We start from the raw sequence: 17,777 nt of genomic DNA on the forward strand, positions 1-17,777 counted from the left end.
CCCGGAATGGGCGGGAGGCTCCCGAAAATCGGGTGACCCTCCCGCACCCCCGGAAGAGCAGGCAAGTCTCCCGATTTTTTAGGGGCCCCCCTGCCCGGCCGCCCACTTAGTGAGTAAAGTGGGCGGTCCGGGCAGTCGATGACGCGATTCTTGCTGAATCGCGTCATCATAGCAACGCCCCCTGCTGTATAATGCCGGTAATCGCGGCATTACATAGCAGGGGGCGTGGCTTAAATGAAGTGCCGCGATTACCCCTCCCGTGTTCCGCCTCCGCCTGCCCCTGTTTTGCCTCTGCCCCGCCCCTATCCGTGAGAGCAGCCAGGATGTCGACATGTATGGCTTGTTTTAAGAAGTCCTCCCTGTGCATGAGCCCACTGTTGTTTCACAGTCTGGTGCAGCTTTCCAGGTATTTGATGGTAAGAGCCAGGGGTGGGCCCCCTCTCTGTAAGGGCCTGGGACACCTATCCCCACAGGCTCCCCCTGCTGGCTGCCCTGGTTGTTGCTGCTACTCTGGACAAGTTTGTGATGTCTCTATCTGCTGTAGCATAGGGCTGTTCCAAAATGAAACAATTCCCCCCCAATTATAATGTTAGTATAGTAAGCTCCTCTACTCTTACATCAGGGCTGTTCATTTATATCCATAAGGTCTGATTTCTCATTTATTTACTTTTCCGCAGTCTCTCTCGCACCATAACTCCATGTGCTGTGATTAGAAGCTACTTCCTGCAGCCGGGGCTTCCTGATGTTGGAGGACGACGAGGACTCAAGGTCATACTCAGTATTTCATTCTTGTCCTGACCCAGCCAAGAAACCGTCTTTAAAGTGGGAGAGACTTCTGAAGATTCATGAATTACAGGTGATGAGAGGCCAATACCTCTCTACAGTGTAATATGTCATAACTTGCTGACCCCTTGCTCACAAATACAGGGTCAATTGTTTTAATAATTCAACAAAAACAAAGGGGTAACTGTATTCCCCTCCTTACATCACGATGCTGCTCCTGTTATATGTAGCAATGTCCACACTTAGATAATCACACCAATGGAAAGACCGCTGCCTTCAAAAACATCTCTGCAATACATCCCTGAAAATACTCTGTACTGCTGTGAACAGAGTATCTGCATGGTGGATGCAGGTTATTAAATCCCACCTCAATTCAAAACGTAGGAGAAACAGAAACTGAGGACTGAATAGGAGAAAGTGCCCACAGCCAGGCCACAAGCACTTTACCAGCAATTTGTTCCACCATGAAATCTATATACTGTGTTTGCCATAGGTCTTTAGGCAAGAAAAATACACAAGACAGGTTTGCCCAGCATGCCAAGGGGTATTAGCAATACGATGTGAACACTACATGGTGGTAGATAATTCAGAGATCTGAGTTACATATGCAGTATTTACAAAGGGCTCACGTCAAGGCTTCTCTGATACTGGAGCCAGGGCAGCCATCAGGGGGGTACAGCGGGGACTGGAGTCCCAGGCCCTTATAGAAAGCGGGGCCAACCCAAGGCTCCTACCGCCAATGACTGGAGAGCACAGGCAACACAACACCAGTGGTCTGATGCACAGGGAGGACTTACAACAAACCTTCCCTGCGCATCAGCTCTGCGATTCGTTCCTGCAGGACCACAGTGCTCCACCTATATGTAACGTCGTGATGTGTGACATCACATAGGGGGTGGAGCGGTGCGGCAGAATCTTTTGTTTTTGCGGGGGGCCCTGTCTATTTTGTTGGTCCCGGGCCCCACAATTTGTGATGGCAGCCCTGACTGGAGGTATACCATTCCTGATTTAGAGATGGACATCAATCCGCTTGTGACTGTGATTCTGTACTTCTGTACTCAGTGGAACTGCGAAAATATGCTAATGTCGCAGCTGCTGGGCTTTGTACAGTGGCGCCCACTGCTTGCGTACAAAGAGGCACCCGGTGGTTTTCCAGAAGGCCCATCAGAAGTCAACTGCAGGAGTCACTGTAGCTACGTACACAGACACAGGACACAAGACACGCCCTCTAAATGGTCTCAATACGCCTGCGTTTGACTAGCCACTCCCCCCCGTTACCTCCCACCTGTCAATCATTCTGCATCCAAATCCTCACTGCGAGTGCCAGCTGTCATCTATCTTGGCGTGTTCACAGTGCGACACAATTTTATGCACAGTACAAAAAACTGCTCAACTCCACAATTATCAGCGTTTTATCTGCCTCTGAATCAGGCGCCTGTCTCTGCGCTTGCTGCATAACCTAATCCGTCCCTTGTCTCTCATTTACAAAACGTGGCTGTGGGGGACATGTAAAACGCTAACGGCCTCAGGTTCCTGATGACATGGCGGAGCCCCAATACAAATCCCTCCGCTGACAGCGCTGCCTGTGTTCTCAGTGTAAAGGATCATTTCTGAGCGACTTAATACGTACGTTATATTAACAGGACGTCCTTTATTCCTGAAATAGCTAGTAACTGTGATCTTGCACCATGCATGGAGCAAGTCCACACAGTCACAGGCACAATGGGGGTCATTCCGAGTTGATCGCTAGCTGCCGTTGTTCGCTGCTTAGCGATCAGTGAAAAAACGGCTAATCTGCACATGCGTATGCACCGCAATGCGCGTCGTACGGGTACGAAGTCCATTGTGGTTTTGCACTGGTTCTAGCGACGATTCCAATCGCACAGCAGAACGCAAGGAGATTGACAGGAAGAGGGCGTATATGGGTGTCAACTGATCGTTTTCTGGAAGTGTTTGGAAAAACGCAGGCATGGCCGGGCGTTTGCTGGGCGGGTATCTGACGTCATTACCGTGTCACTCGTCGCAGCAATCATCGCACAGGATAAGTAACTACAGGGCTGGTCTTGTTCTGCACAAAATGTGTTTGCAGGCGCTCGGCTGCACATGCGTTCGCACTCATGCAAAGCGAAAATACACTCCCCCGTGGGCGGCGACTATGCGTTTGCACGGCTGCTAAAAACTGCTAGCGAGCGATCAACTCGGAATTTTCCCCAATGTCCTCTGGTCCTAGCGTACATTATATCCATAAAGCCTGCAGCTAACAGGAGAACCTGAGATATCACCAAAACCAACAAGTTTATGTTGGAAGGTGGACGTCAGTAACAGAAGGGGCGTCATTAGTGATGTATGCGTCTTCCCTCATATCGCTGGGGATAATCCTGGCTCTTACTAAAGGAGAGAACGTGCTCTTTATTATTCATACAACAAAATGTTTATAAATAATTGTGATAATCCCCTTTACATGCATCTGAGATACAAAGTTACTCAGTCATTTTGTCATGTCAACATTTATCAGGCTGTAGATATGTGTCAAGAATTTTAAAGGCAACACCAACCTGGTTTTGCTATTTACATTTTTGGAGCTTTAAATCTACAGCCTTAGTCGCCGAGATCTCGCCCGTCCAAGAAACTCGCACTCTATTCCATATACCCCCTAGGGCTCAGTACTCCCAGGTTCTGCTGTTACTGCTGATGGTTATTCCTGTAGGATCCATGGTGGTACTTTCTACAGAAGCCAAAAAAGTGACTCCATGTCTGATCTTCAATAAAAGTGTAATATGCAGCTATAGGGCCAGGGGGCAGACTGGGAGGGAAAACCAGACCAGGAAATTTATGGAAGCAGCCCAAATGGGGGCGGGGTCTGTCAAAGGGGATGGGATCACTCCTCCTAGGATCTGATTCAGAGTCGGTCACAGATATCCCTGGTGTATAACCGTGCTTCCAAGTATCATACCTCCCAACTTTGAGGAGTGCCAAGTAGGGACTCTTGCGCGCAGCCTAAGTTGCACGTGCCCCGATAAGGGGGCGTGGCCCGAGCAAAAAGGAGCATTGCGACACGGGACTCACTTGATCGCACCATTGAAACGTTCCCCAGCCCTATGCTAAATCCAGATCACCCGTCTGATTATGGCCTCCAGTATCAGCAATTCAGTGTCTCTGTACGCAACCACTTTCAGCAATACACCCATACTACGCTATATCTGCATCTGATTAGCCAATCCTTGTAACCGCATAGGAACGCGTAACACATTTCTGATACACTGCTTGGTGCATGCATCTAAATCTGAGCTGCAACTCTCGGCCTAATTCATGTTTCCTTTCAGGGTAGTGCGAGATTCCGCGCAGACCTGGTCCTGAAGAATCTATACATACTGTATGTTACAATATATCAAACCAACATATAAGACAGTGTCAGGATTAATCCAGTGGCTGGAAAAAAGCAAGAAAATTTGCAAAACCATATGCACTGCAGGGGGGGCAGATGTAACGTGCACGGAGATTAGATTTGGGTGCGGTGTGTTCAAACGGATATCGAAAATTGCAATGTGAAAATAAAGCGGTCTGACATCTGTGGGCTATATGCAAAAGCAGCCAGTATTTACCCTGCACAGAAACAATATAAATGTATTTGCTCTCTTTGCAACGTGGTTTGTTCCAGATGCAAATTTACTTGCTTTTTTTGCTCTACTTACAAATATGAATCAGGCGGACACCATCAGGACTAATGCGCGGTGCAACTCGGATACATAGCACAAATTAAACACATTGGCCTCCACAGGGAAAAAACACACACACCCACAGGAAAAGTAAAAAAACACATTGGCCCCCACGGGAAAAAATAAAACTCCTTGCCTTCCAAAGAACAAAAAGCACATTGGGCCTGACAGGAACATACCACAAAAGCCGGTGGGGAGTGTATGTCACATGAGCTGGGGGGCTAGTTTAAATCTATGGGGCCAAGTTGAATAGTATATATCCCTGAGGCCGGGGCGTGGTAGGGTGGTTAGTATATGTTTCTGGGCCGTGTGTGAGTGCGTGGGGGAGTGGTGGGTGGTTTGGTAGTATATGTACCTGGGCTGGGGAAAGAGGGTGCTGCGGTAATACATGTACTAGGGCTGGGGGAGGAGGTTATGTCCTGGAGTCCAGGGGGGGGGGGGGGGGGATGGTGTAGGGCAGGTTACGCATGTGTTCCGGTGCTTAACTACAGTCCCCATCGGAGCCCATCTCTGGAGCATATATTCCACGGCACCACTTGCAGCTTCCAGCAAACGGCATCTGGAAGTGCTTGCTGGCCGGAGCAGGTGGAACGCAAATCCCAGAAGAGCGGTGGCAAGGGCCAGCAGCCATTGTCAACTGCCCACAGGTGGGAGCATGAGGACCGGCCCAGCAGGAACTTACCCGCTGTCCGGGTGTCCCAATCCACTGTGGTTTTAGGCTATCTGGCAGCAGTGGTGTTACTAAGGGGGTGCAGGCTGCACCCGGGTGTCACCATCCAAGGGGTGACATCAAAGTGCTGTCTCCTCCTCAGTGATAGGAGCTGGGTGCTGCACTGTAACATCACATGCAGCACTCTGCTCCTAATACTACACCCATGCAGTCTCTGGGGGGCAGCGCAGCATCTCCGGGACCCCTAGAGTGAGGAAAACGGGTTGGGCTGTTAGACCATGCCCCATTCCTGTGAGACCATGCCTTATTTCTGCTGGTGCACACCTTCAGCACAAAGCGGGGTTATTTACTCCGTACCAGGTGTCATAGACCATAGTGAGCCCCTGTCTGGCAGGAGTAAGTAGTTATATTGTCGACAAAAAGACCAGGCAGTGAAGAGCCAAGGTGGTCCTAGTCCATCCCAGGACTAAAAGTATCTATCGTTTTCACATTATCATTACCTTAACTACAGAGCACCAGCATATTCTATAGTGCTGTACACATGGGGAGAATGTAGTACAGGCTAGAGATGAGCAGGTTCGGTTCTCTGAGAACCGAACCCCCCCGAACTTCACGTCCTGAGCCTGGATCCGAGCCCGGCCCAGGACTTCCCGCCTGACTCAGAAACCAGAATGAGGCAAAACATCATCATCCCACTGTCGGATTCTCGCGGGTTTTGGATTCCATATAAGGAGCCGCGCGTCGCCGCCATTTTCACTCCAGTCCTGGAGAATATAGCAAGAGGCCATGTCTCTCTTCTCAGTGTCTGTCTGTGCAGGAAAGTGGTGTGGCGACCTGCTCTGTCTTATGTGTCATTCCAGTGCTGTGTTGTCCTGCATCAGTCCAGTGGTGGTGTCTTGTGCTGCATCAATCCAGTCACAGTGGTGGTGTTCTCTGCTGCCATATGTCCAGTGCTGCTGTATAAGTCCAGTCCATTGCATAAGTCCAGTGGTACTGCCGTATAAGTCCAGTGATACTGCCATATAAGTCCAGCCCAGTGGTACTGCCATATAAGTCCAGTCCAGTGGTACTGCCATATAAGTCCAGTCCAGTGGTACTGCCATATAAGTCCAGTCCAGTGGTACTGCCATATAAGTCCAGTCCAGTGGTACTGCCATATAAGTCCAGCCCAGTGGTACTGCCGTATGAGTCCAGTGGTACTGCCATATAAGTCCAGTCCAGTGATACTGCCATATAAGTCCAGCCCAGTGGTACTGCCGAATAAGTCCAGTGGTACTGCCATATAAGTCCAGTCCAGTGGTACTGCCGTATAAGTCCAGTGATACTGCCATATAAGTCCAGCCCAGTGGTACTGCCGTATATGTCCAGTCCAGTGGTATTACTGCCATATAAGTCCAGTGGTACCGCCGCATATGTCCAGTGGTACTGCCACATGTCCAGTGGTACTGCCGTACAAGTCCATTGGTACTGCCGTATAAGTCCAGTGGTACTGCCGTATAAGTCCAATGGTGCTGTCCTGTGCTGTATATTATTTACTCCAAATAAAGGGGTTATTAATATTTAATCCAAATAATTTTTATAGGGTTTGCCCTGTGTGGTTTAGGGGTACGCTCTTCTGTGCCGCATATTGTTATATAACTCCGTCCAAATAAAAGGGTTATTATTATCCAAATACATTTTTCAGGCTTTGCCGTGTGTGTGGTTTAGGGGTACATTGTGCCACCAATATTGTATTACATCTGGGCAAATTCCAGCACGTCCCATGTTTCGCACATACAATTTGGTGGTGCAGATTTTTTTGAGAAATGACAGGGGCATGCAGGAGATGCTGTCGGTGGTCCGAAAAATTGCGGCCTCTTTCGGCATTCAGCCACTGCGTGCCACTCCTAGATGGGCCAGGTGTTTGTGCCGCTGAGCTTAGTCATACAGCCACCTCGTTGCACCTCTTTTACTTCTTTGCATGATGTGCTGTTTGGGGCCTAGTTTTTTAAAAGTGCCATCCTGTCTGACACTGCAGTGCCACTCCTAGATGGGCCAGGTGTTTGTGCCGTCCACTTGTGTCGCTTAGCTTAGTCATCCAGCAACCTCATTGCAACCTTTTGGCCTAAAAACAATAGTGTGAGGTGTTCAGAATAGACTGGAAATGAGTGGAAATGAATGTCACTGAGGTTAATAATACCGTAGACTCAAAATTACCCCCAAATTCTGTGATTTTTAGCTGTTTTTGATTTTTTTTTTTCCAAAAATCATCCAGATTCAAAACCAAAACCCGAAAGGGTGGTTTTGGCAAAACCAATCCAGATCCAAAACACGAGCGAGGATCCAGATCTAAAACCAAGACACGAATAGTGCTCGCCGCACATCTCCAGTACAGGCAGATGTACTAATTTACAAAGTGCCCTACCAAGAGGATTTGTCAAAAGGGTAAGCATACTCATGTTAGGATGGATTCTATATATTAACCCATAATTACCCCACATCCTCTATTTGCTCAGCACGGGTGAGCCCTGCCTCGCTCTCCGAGGTGCCCGGTCTGTGGGGCGCTGGGCGTGTCTATCTCACTATGATGCCAGAGTGAAGCGCAGGAATCTATGTGCTTCGTGTGCAGGAGTCTTATATACAGGGATATTGCGGTCTCCCGAGGATGAGAAAATCTTTATGCCCAAAACAATAACTTGTTACCAAGCAATAAGGAACTCCTAAGTCTTCATTTAAATCCTGTTTCCTAGCAACGTCCGAGTCCTTCCGATTGTGCCAACTGGTTAAATAAGAGATTTAAGTTTTACTTGATGAATATTTCAAGGCCGAGTCCTATGATGCTGCAGATGAATAGAAGTCGGGACTACACCAGGGACTCCGGAGGACTCTGAAGACACCCAGCGGACTCTGCACCGTATCAGATCCCAGTATTTAGGATGACCTGATTGATTTCCTATCTATGGGTTACTGATCTCATTGAACAGTGTTTAATGCAGAGCCTAGGTTTACGTAACAATGATTTACTAAGCCTTGGAGAGAGCCTGTAACATGACAGGAGCTGATTGGCTGGTACTTTATCTCCATCCACTTTATCTCTCGAAGGCTTAGTACATACAGTAGATGCCTAAATGTTGTAGCATTGGTGTTTGTAGCTTAGCATGGGACTCCTAATTCTATATGCCCAGAGGTTAATAGGCTGGCAGGGACTTGGGTTTCTGTCCTGGTATTCAAGAGGATGGGGTGGGCCGGTGAATACAGCCCCATGGTACTCAGGCTGAGTCTGCAGCACCTTATGGCAGATGGATCCCTGTATAGGGATGGCCATCGACCATCGATGATTCAAAATCATTGATGGTTTATGGCCGATGTAGAATACTTTTGCCATCGATGGGGGAGAACCAGATGGTTTTCCTCCATCGATGGAAAGGTATAAACAAATATTTCTTATTTTTTTTTAATGTGCTGCGGGACACGGAGTATAGCTCAGTCCCGGACACATGCGAAGTCCCGCCCCTGTATTCTCATTGGCCCATGGGCCAGTCAGTAAAGAAAACGGGATGACCATTGATAGTGGGAACCATCTGCATAGTTGGCAGCCATCAATGGTTACTTTCCATATCACCATCGATGGTAATCATCGATGGAAACCACACCGCTGGCCATCCCTATCCCTGTACTGTAGTCTGACCAGCACAACCAAGCACGCTCTTCAGGCCTAATTCATGTTTGCAACCGTGTATACATACGCAGCCTATACGTAATAACGAGGAACAGCGGCGGCTAGGGTAGACCTATGGCTACGCAGACTGGCCGCAGTAGTAGCGGCGCTGGCATCATGCCTTTGTACGTACATGATAGCAGCAGAAGGCTGATAAATGCCCCCTGGAAACTGCCATGACACGTCTGCCCCACGTTACCTTTTCCCAAACGGTCCCTTCCTGTCAATCACTCTGCGTGTAACGTGTCAGTGCGAGCTCTAAGGTACCTTGTGTGCGCAGTGCGATCGCGGCTCATGCACAGTCTGCAGATAATCGCTCCACTGCAAAAACATCGGCACTACGTATACACATGAATTAGACCCTATGTCCATCAACATCAGTAGCAACCAGCCCAGGCTGTAAGCCCTGTCACCGGCTACATTATTCTAAAGGAAGTGGTACAAAGCTGGCGACACTCACGGGTCTTCCGCACAATGATTCACTGAGACTTATAGTCATTCACAATGACCTCAGAATGGGTGCGAGTCTCTATGAATCATTGTGTGGAAGACCCGTGAGTGTCGCCAGCTTTGTTGTGTGTGTGTGTGTGTATATATATATATATATATATATATATATATATATATATATATATATATGTATATATATATATATAATCAGGATGCAGGAGCAGTGCAACTTAGATGCATGACCAGTAGAAAAAAATATGAAAGCATCTCATTGGTGCGATCGCCTCTGCCTGATTGACAAGCAGAGGCAGTCGTGGGGCGGGAGGGGGCATGCCGGCGGCATTCGTACAGCGCTGGGGGGTGGATCACGGCTGCTTGACGTCACACGCAGCCGATGCAACCAAGAACATGGCAGGTAACCGCCTGCCTCCGCAGGGAGCTACTCGCCAGGTGCGATTTCATCGCTGCTGTGCAATGCTACCACACATGTGCTGGGAGGGGGGAGGGGGGGGCCTTCTAGGGCCTGACATGTGGGGCGAACTAACCCCCGCATGTCAGAGTTTACGATCAGGTTTGAATCGGGCCCTTAGTGTCCAACTTAGGGGTAAATTTATTAACGCTTCTAAAAGTGAGAAGTAGTGTTGTTGCCCATAGCAACCAATCAGATTCTGTGTATTAATTCTTTATTGCATTCTAGAAATTGATAGAAATCCTCTGATTGGTTGCTATGGGCAACATCACTACTTTTCACCTTTTAGAAGCTTTAGTAAATGTACCCCTGTGTATCAGCCCATAAGCGTTATAGGGGGCACAGCTACAATCATGGTCAGGGTAGTTGGCAGTACATGTGCAGCCACCTTTATACCACCTCGGCAGATCTTAGCCTATGGGCACAGTCATATCACCCAGCTTATGTATGAAAGTGGAGTAAATCCTGAATAAACGTTGAGGTTATGCAATACGTATTGCTACTGTGACACTGGATGCACAAAAAGGAATGATGATAAGTTATATGACATATACGTGGGGCTTACAAGGCCTACAAACCTTGTACACAAAGAAACAAAGTATCCCAGCGCCGTGTGACAATTCCTCTCAGATAATTCTAGAAAAAATGACATTTGAGTCTAGAACGCGCAGTGGAAACTTATGTGTCCCGGAATCCGCTGCTGTCGCCCACTTCACACGTCATCATGGCTGTCCATTACTTTTCAAAGCTGGGAAGTATGGAATTCTATAGGGGAGGAAGGCCATCATAATGCAATTGTAGAAACATGTCCGCAGTCCACCCAACTGGCCGGACCCTCCTGGGGACCCAAGCCGAGAAGTCGGCAGTATGGCATACCCTCCAACATCACCCGTTCCATTAGGTACAAAATGCTTTGCTCCTGAATTTCCACGCCAGCGGCAGAGGTGGGCTGTCAGTCACATGGTTCCTGGGATAGCACACCAGTAAATACTGCTATGTATATATTGTCTGCGTGTTTGTAAGCTTGTGAGCAGGACCCTTTACCTCTCTGTCTGTCATTACCCATTCTCATTTTAATGCCAACGATAAATGCTGTTACTTCGGGGTGGACGAATGGTGCCAACACCTAAGGCAACAGGCCCTAGGGTGTGGCACCACTGCTGCCCTAAGGCACTGCCACTTGGCATGCAGGCTGCCAGGAACAGCTCCGAATAGCCTAGATAGCCACCACCTGGAGTGCACCTAGGACACCTCGGGCACCCAGCTTCTCCCTCATCTTAGGGGCAAGCCGCCTGGTGCGTCCTTAGGATACTCCGGGCACTCAAATTCTCCGTTCCCAGTGACCCTGCCCCCTTGTACGGACCTCATGATGACACATTTGGGGGCGCCGCTGGCACAGGGCTCATTTTTGAAGTGCTATGGCCCTGGCCGGTGCTATATAAATAAAGGTTAATAAATAATTGTTGATCTGAGCATGGAGAGATTATTGATCCAAGCATGGGACCTAATTCAGACCTGATCACTGTTGTGCGAAATCGCACAGCGGGCGATTGCTGAACAACTGCGCATGTGTATAGATCGTAAGGCGCAAGGCCAAAACTGCAAAAAAATCCTGCATCTTTTTTGTTTTCTAGGCGAACACAGGCTGATTGACAGGAAGCGGACGTTTGTGGGTGGTAACTGGACATTTTCTGGGAGTGTCAGGGAAAACGCAGGTGTTCCCAAGCGTTTTCAGGGAGGGTGTGTGACGTCAGCTCCGGCCCCGATCAGCCTGTTCTCATCGCACTGTAGGAGTAGATCCTGGGCTACGCACAGGCTGGAAATATCATTTGATGGTGAGTGAGGTGCGAACATATTTGCAGCTGACCGGCGTTTGCAAAGCTTTTGCGCACGGCGTACGCAGACATGCACTGGGCGGTATTTCACTCTGTCTGGGCGGCGACTTTTCAATCTCAAACCTCTGCAAATTTGCGATCAGGTCTGAATTAGGCCTATGGTCCGGCCAGCAACCAGTGTCCATTTTATAAATAACCAGGGGCCAGTGCAGGACTGTGCCAGGGGCCATTACAACCATCGCACTTGTCTGTCCATGTTCTTCTATTAGCAGGAAGAAGATAGGTCAGTGGGTTTCCATGCAAGGAATCCTCACACATGCCAGCGCTGGATCTGAGCGTTGTCATGGAGACACAGAACCTGTCAGATCACCGGAGAGCTCACATACTGCAGCAATCCAGGGTCTACAGTTATTGCTGTAATGTTTCACCAGGATGAATTCCAGTCACTGTCCTATTACAGCTGTCTCGGATAAACATCGCAAGGTAATAATTACAGTTGATTAGACTTTATAGAATTTAATATAGGGGGTCATTCCGAGTTGTTCGCTCGGTAATTTTTATCGCATCGCAGCGATTTTCCGCTTAGTGCGCATGCGCAATGTCCGCAGTGCGACTGCGCCAAGTAAATTTGCTATGCAGTTAGGAATTTTACTCACGGCTTTTTCTTCGTTCTGGTGATCGTAGTGTGATTGACAGGAAGTGGGTGTTACTGGGCGGAAACTGGCCGTTTTATGGGTGTGCGAAAAAACGCTACTGTTTCTGGGAAAAACGCGGGAGTGGCTGGAGAAACGGAGGAGTGTCTGGGCGAACGCTGGGTGTGTTTGTGACGTCAAACCAGGAACAACAAGCACTGAACTGATCGCAGATGCCGAGTAAGGTTGAAGCTACTCAGAAACTGCTAAGAGGTGTGTAATCGCAATTTTGAGAATCTTTCGTTCGCAATTTTAAGATGCTAAGATTCACTCCCAGTAGGCGGCGGCTTAGCGTGTGTAAAGCTGCTAAAAACAGCTTGCGAGCGAACAACTCGGAATGACCCCATAGTGTCAAAAGCAACCCGATGTAGAAGTCCTTTTTACAGCACGTATGATCCAGGGCCGAATATCAATGCGTCTGAGTGTGGAACGTCGTCCCGTCCTGACTGTACGGTCCCTGGCGCAGATGTTGTCATTAGTGTCCAGGCTTGTGCCCACCCCGTGCCGGGTAAAAAAGATCTACCTGAAACAGGCATCCTATCTCCGTCGGCATGCTACAGTGGAGCACAATCCCCCATGATGGGGCTGTTCTAGAGTTGCTGCTCAATTATCGCACATAGGGCCCGATTCAGCAGTGAACGCTGAAGTACGGAAATCGCGATTTGTCGATTCCTGCACTTCTGTGCATGCGCACTCAGGCCCTCATTCCGAGTTGTTCGCTCGTTATTTTCCTCCGCATCGGTGCGATTTTCCGCTAACTGCGCATGCGCATTGTTCGCACTGCGGCTGCGCCAAGTAAATTTGCTAAGAAGTTTGGTATTTTACTCACGGCATTACGAGGTTTTTTCTTCGCTCTGGAGATCGGAGTGCGATTGACAGGAAGTGGGTGTTTCTGGGCGGAAACTGGCCGTTTTATGGGAGTGTGTGAAAAAACGCTGCCGTTTCTGGGAAAAACGCGGGAGTGGCTGGAGAAACGGAGGAGTGTCTGGGCGAACGCTGGGTGTGTTTGTGACGTCAAACCAGGAACGACAAGCACTGAACTGATCGCAGTGGAAGAGTAAGTCTCAAGCTACTCGGAAACTGTAAAGAAAAATCTTTTCGCAATATTGCAAATACTTCGTTCGCAATTCTGCTAAGCTAAGATACACTCCCAGAGGGCGGCAGCTTAGCGTGTGCACTGCTGCGAAAAGTGGCTAGCGAGCGAACAACTCGGAATGAGGGCCTCAGTGCTGCACGTATGAGCGAGGACTTAAGAGTGCAATCGCTCGCAATCTCAGTCCCGGCTGGGGTGGTGACGGGGCAGCGTCATGGTCCGAACAACAGAGGTGTCAGTACTGTTTGCGGGGTGGGCTGCGACAGCTGTGTGACGTCACATGCAGCCATTACATACCCTCCAACATGACCCATTCCATTAGGTACAAAATACTCTGTTCCTGGACTTCTTTGCCAGTGGTAGTTACAGAAGTGGGGCTGCAGCACAGTCCAAAATTCAAATAGGGGAGCCACACCAACTGCCATTGAGTCCTGGCTGGTGATGTTTGGCAGCGTTTACGGTGGCAGTTGGTGTGGCTCCCCTATTTGAATTTTGGACTGCGCTGCAGCCCCACCTCTGTAACTGCCACTGGCAAGGAAGTCCAGGAACAGAGCATTTTGTACCTAATGGAATGGGTCATGTTGGAGGGTATGCCATTACGACCAAAAACATGGGGGCCCGGCGACAGGGGGCTACACTGAAGATGTGAGCAATGGATTGCGCCTAAAAACATAGCGCCGGTGTAACTGCATGCTCATTATTTTGAGTAACCCTGGGTCAACCACAATTGTCGATGGTTTTGTGATTGCATCAGTGGCCGTCTTTTACCTTTCTTGGCGGCTCTTCACGGCGCTTTCTAGAAGCAGGACTGAGAAAATGGCAATTTCTGTCTCAATAGCGATCCAAGCTGAATTATGCCCATTGCAGTGAAAGAGGACTCTGTTGACTGATTTACCAATCCATCCGCACTTGTATTCTCAGTCCATGTGCGTATGACTTGTTCGATGATATCTTTCCATGGTGCATGCACAGTATGAAGATATCCGGAAGATCCATCCGCTTTTCTCTCTGCTGCTTTTGTCACTGTAGACCATTCTCTTCTCATACAAACACTGCAATCCCTAGGTCTTCAAGACACAACCCTTTCTTGGTTCCTATCCTACCTATCTAATCACTCCTTCAGTGTCAGCTTCTCTGAATCCACCTCCTCTTCTCTACCTCTATCAGTTGGAGTACCACAAGGCTTGGTCTTAGGTCCTCTACTTTTCTCTATCTATACCTCATCTCTTGGCAAACTAATCAGTTCTTTTGCATATCAGTATCATCTGTATGCGGATGAGACTCAACTTTACGTATCCTCCCCAGATTTGTCACCATCTCTATTGGTCCGTGTCACTGAATGCCTTTCTGCCGTTAGTTAATTATATTTTCACCGGCCAATAGTAGTTACCAACCTGATATCTCTATCACTGTTGAGAACGCAACAATCAATCCTACCCCACGAGCTCGCTGCCTAGGTGTCATCCCTGACTCTGATCTGTCCTTTGTTCCCCACATTCAATCTGTCTCAAGATCATGTTACATGCATCTAAAAAACATATCCAACATACGACCATACCCTACACAAGACATAGCAAAAACTCTAATCCATGCACTCATTATCTCCGGCATTGATTAATGTAATAGTCTTCTTACTGGTCTTACCAAAAAGAGATTCTCACCACTACGATCCATTCTGAATGCAGCTGTGAGGCTAATCTTCCTCGCTAGACGTTCATCATCTGCAGATCCACTCTGTCAGTCCCTACATTGGTTACCGGTATTCTACCGCATTCAATATAAAATACTGCTACTCACACATAAGACTATTACCCAAATTACACCTATATACATCTCTTCTCTTATCTCAAAATATCTCCCTACCGACCTCTTCGCTCTGCACAAGATCTACGTCTCTCATTCACACTCATTTCTCGCTACCATGCACGATTATAGGACTTTCTTCAGGCTGCATCCACTCTGTGGCATGCCCTCCCACGCACAATAAGACTCTCCTCTAGTCTCCAAACCTTCAAGCGTTCCCTGAAAACTCACCTCTTCAGACAGCTTATCACATTCCAGAACCGCCCACATTACCTTCATATGTTTTCCTATGCAATTATGGGCCTAATTCCGACCTGATCGCTAGTCTGCATTTTCGTACAGCGGGCGTTCAGGTCTAAACTGCGCATGCGTATGCACCGCAATGTGCAGGCGCGTCAAACTGGTACAAAGCAGATCGCCGCTCAGCGATGGGTTTGTGCGAAGGATCCATTCGCACGGGCATTCGCAAATGAGATTGACAGGAAGAAGCCATTTGTGGGTGGCAACTGACCATTTTCTGGGAGTCTTTGGAAATACGCAGGCGTGTCCAAGCGTTTGCAGGGCAGGTGTCTGACGTCAATTCCGGTCCCAAACAGGCTGATGTGATCGCAGCGGCTGAGTAAGTCCTGGGCTACTCAGAGACTGCGCAAGATCTGTTTGTACCGCTCGGCTACACATGCGTTCGCACACTTGCAAAGCGAAAAAACACTCCCCTATGGGCGGTGACTATGCGAACGCAGGACTGCAAAAAAACCATAGCGAGCAAACAGGACTGAATTAGGCCCCTATATCCCCACTGTACAGTCCACACGGGTTCACTATGGTATGCCGGCGACCAGCATACCGGCGCCGGGAGCCCGACCGCCGGCTTACCGACAGTGTGGCGAGCGCAAATGAGCCCCTTGCAGGCTCGCTGCGGTCGCCACGCTATTTTATTCTCCCTCCAGGGGGGTCGTGGACCCCCACGAGGGAGAATAAGTGTCGGTATGCCGGCTGTCGGGATCCTGGCGCCGGTATACTGTGCGGCGGGATCCCATCAGTCGGCATACTGAAGACCACCCGTCCACACATATCCTCCACATATGTTCTCTTTCTTCGCTCTCCTTTCTGAACATGGCTCATCATTGCTGTGATGTGATATCAGGCAGCCCACCTAGAACCTTTGCTCTCGGGTGGACAGCTATGCAATAGATAGCACCTATCCTTGTGTATGAATGCCTATTTCCCTATAGATTATAAGCTTGCGAGCAGGGCCCTCCTACATCTATGACTGTTTGTTATTACCCAGTTTTGTTTTATCATTGTGTCCAATTGTAAAGTGCAACGGAATTTTTCTGCGCTATATAAGAAACGTAATAAATACATTTCCCTGTGCGTCTGGCGTGGAATCGGGCCCTAGGTGTGTAGCCTATGTGTAGCACAGGGGGCGAAATTCAGACCCGATCGCTACTGTGCGTTTTCGCACAGCGGGTGATCGGGTCTGAACTGCATATGCACCGCAATGCGCTGGCGCATCGGTCCGCAGCCATGGGGAGCGCCGGGCAGTGACGGGATGGTGCGAACAAAGCGATCGCACGGGCAATCGCAAGATGACTGACCGTTTTAAAGGAGTGTCCGGAAAAATGAAGGAGGATCCAGGGATTTGGAAGGAGGGTTTCTGACGTCCACTCTGGCCGCGATCATCGAAGCGGCTGAGTAAGTCCTGGGCTGTGCAGAGACTGCACAAACTTCTGTTTGTGCAGCCCTCCTGCATATGTGATCGCACCCCTGCAAAGAACATTTCCCCTCCCCCTATAGGCGGTGACTACCTGATCGCACGGATGCAAAAACACACCCTAGCGATCAGGTCTGAATTAAGCCCAGTAAGAAATCACTGGGAAAATGGCATCGACGTCATGTTCCCGGGGAATCTGTGCATTTACAGAGGAGAATCCCTGGAAAAATAGTACGGACATCATGTTCCTGGGGTTCTGTGCATATACAGTAGAGAATCACAGGAAAAATGGCACAGACGTCATGTTCCTGGGGATCTGTGCATGTACAGTAGAGAATCACAGTAAAAAATGGCACAGATATCATGTTCCCAGGGATCTGTGCATGTACAGTGGAGAATCACCGGAAAAACGGTGCGGACATTATGTTCCTGGGGATCTGTGCATGTACAGTAGAGAATCACAGTAAAAAATGGCACAGATATCATGTTCCCAGGGATCTGTGCATGTACAGTGGAGAATCACCAGAAAAATGGTGTGGACATCATGTTCCTGGGCATCTGTGCATGAACAGTAGAGAATCACAGGAAAAATGGCACAGACATCATGTTCCTGGGGATCTGCGCATGTACAGTGGAGAATCACAGGAAAGATGGCACGGACGTCATGTTCCCGGAGATCTGCACTTGTACAGTGGAGAATCACAGGAAAGATGGCACGGACGTAATGTTCCCAGGGATCTGTGCATGTACAGTAGAGAGTCACAGGAAAAATGGCACAGACATCATGTTCCTGGGGATCTGCGCTTGTACAGTGGAGAATCACAGGAAAGATGGCACAGACGTCATGTTCCCAGG

The 17,777-nt window shown here is 48.8% G+C and overlaps 1 protein-coding gene across 1 annotated transcript in view; it reads left to right on the forward strand.

The window, feature by feature from the left end:
* Window positions 1-12,082: 12,082 nt before the first annotated feature.
* Window positions 12,083-17,777, forward strand: part of UBAP2 (ubiquitin associated protein 2) — a 186,256-nt gene continuing 180,561 nt past the window's right edge. Inside the window, exon 1 of the mRNA XM_063957893.1 lies at window positions 12,083-12,103. The gene's annotated coding sequence lies outside the window, so the exon portion shown is untranslated. The remainder of the gene's footprint in view (window positions 12,104-17,777) is intronic.

The sequence above is a fragment of the Pseudophryne corroboree genome, chromosome 1, assembly GCF_028390025.1.
Source record: "Pseudophryne corroboree isolate aPseCor3 chromosome 1, aPseCor3.hap2, whole genome shotgun sequence".
In the NCBI taxonomy this organism is placed as follows: Eukaryota; Metazoa; Chordata; class Amphibia; order Anura; family Myobatrachidae; genus Pseudophryne; species Pseudophryne corroboree.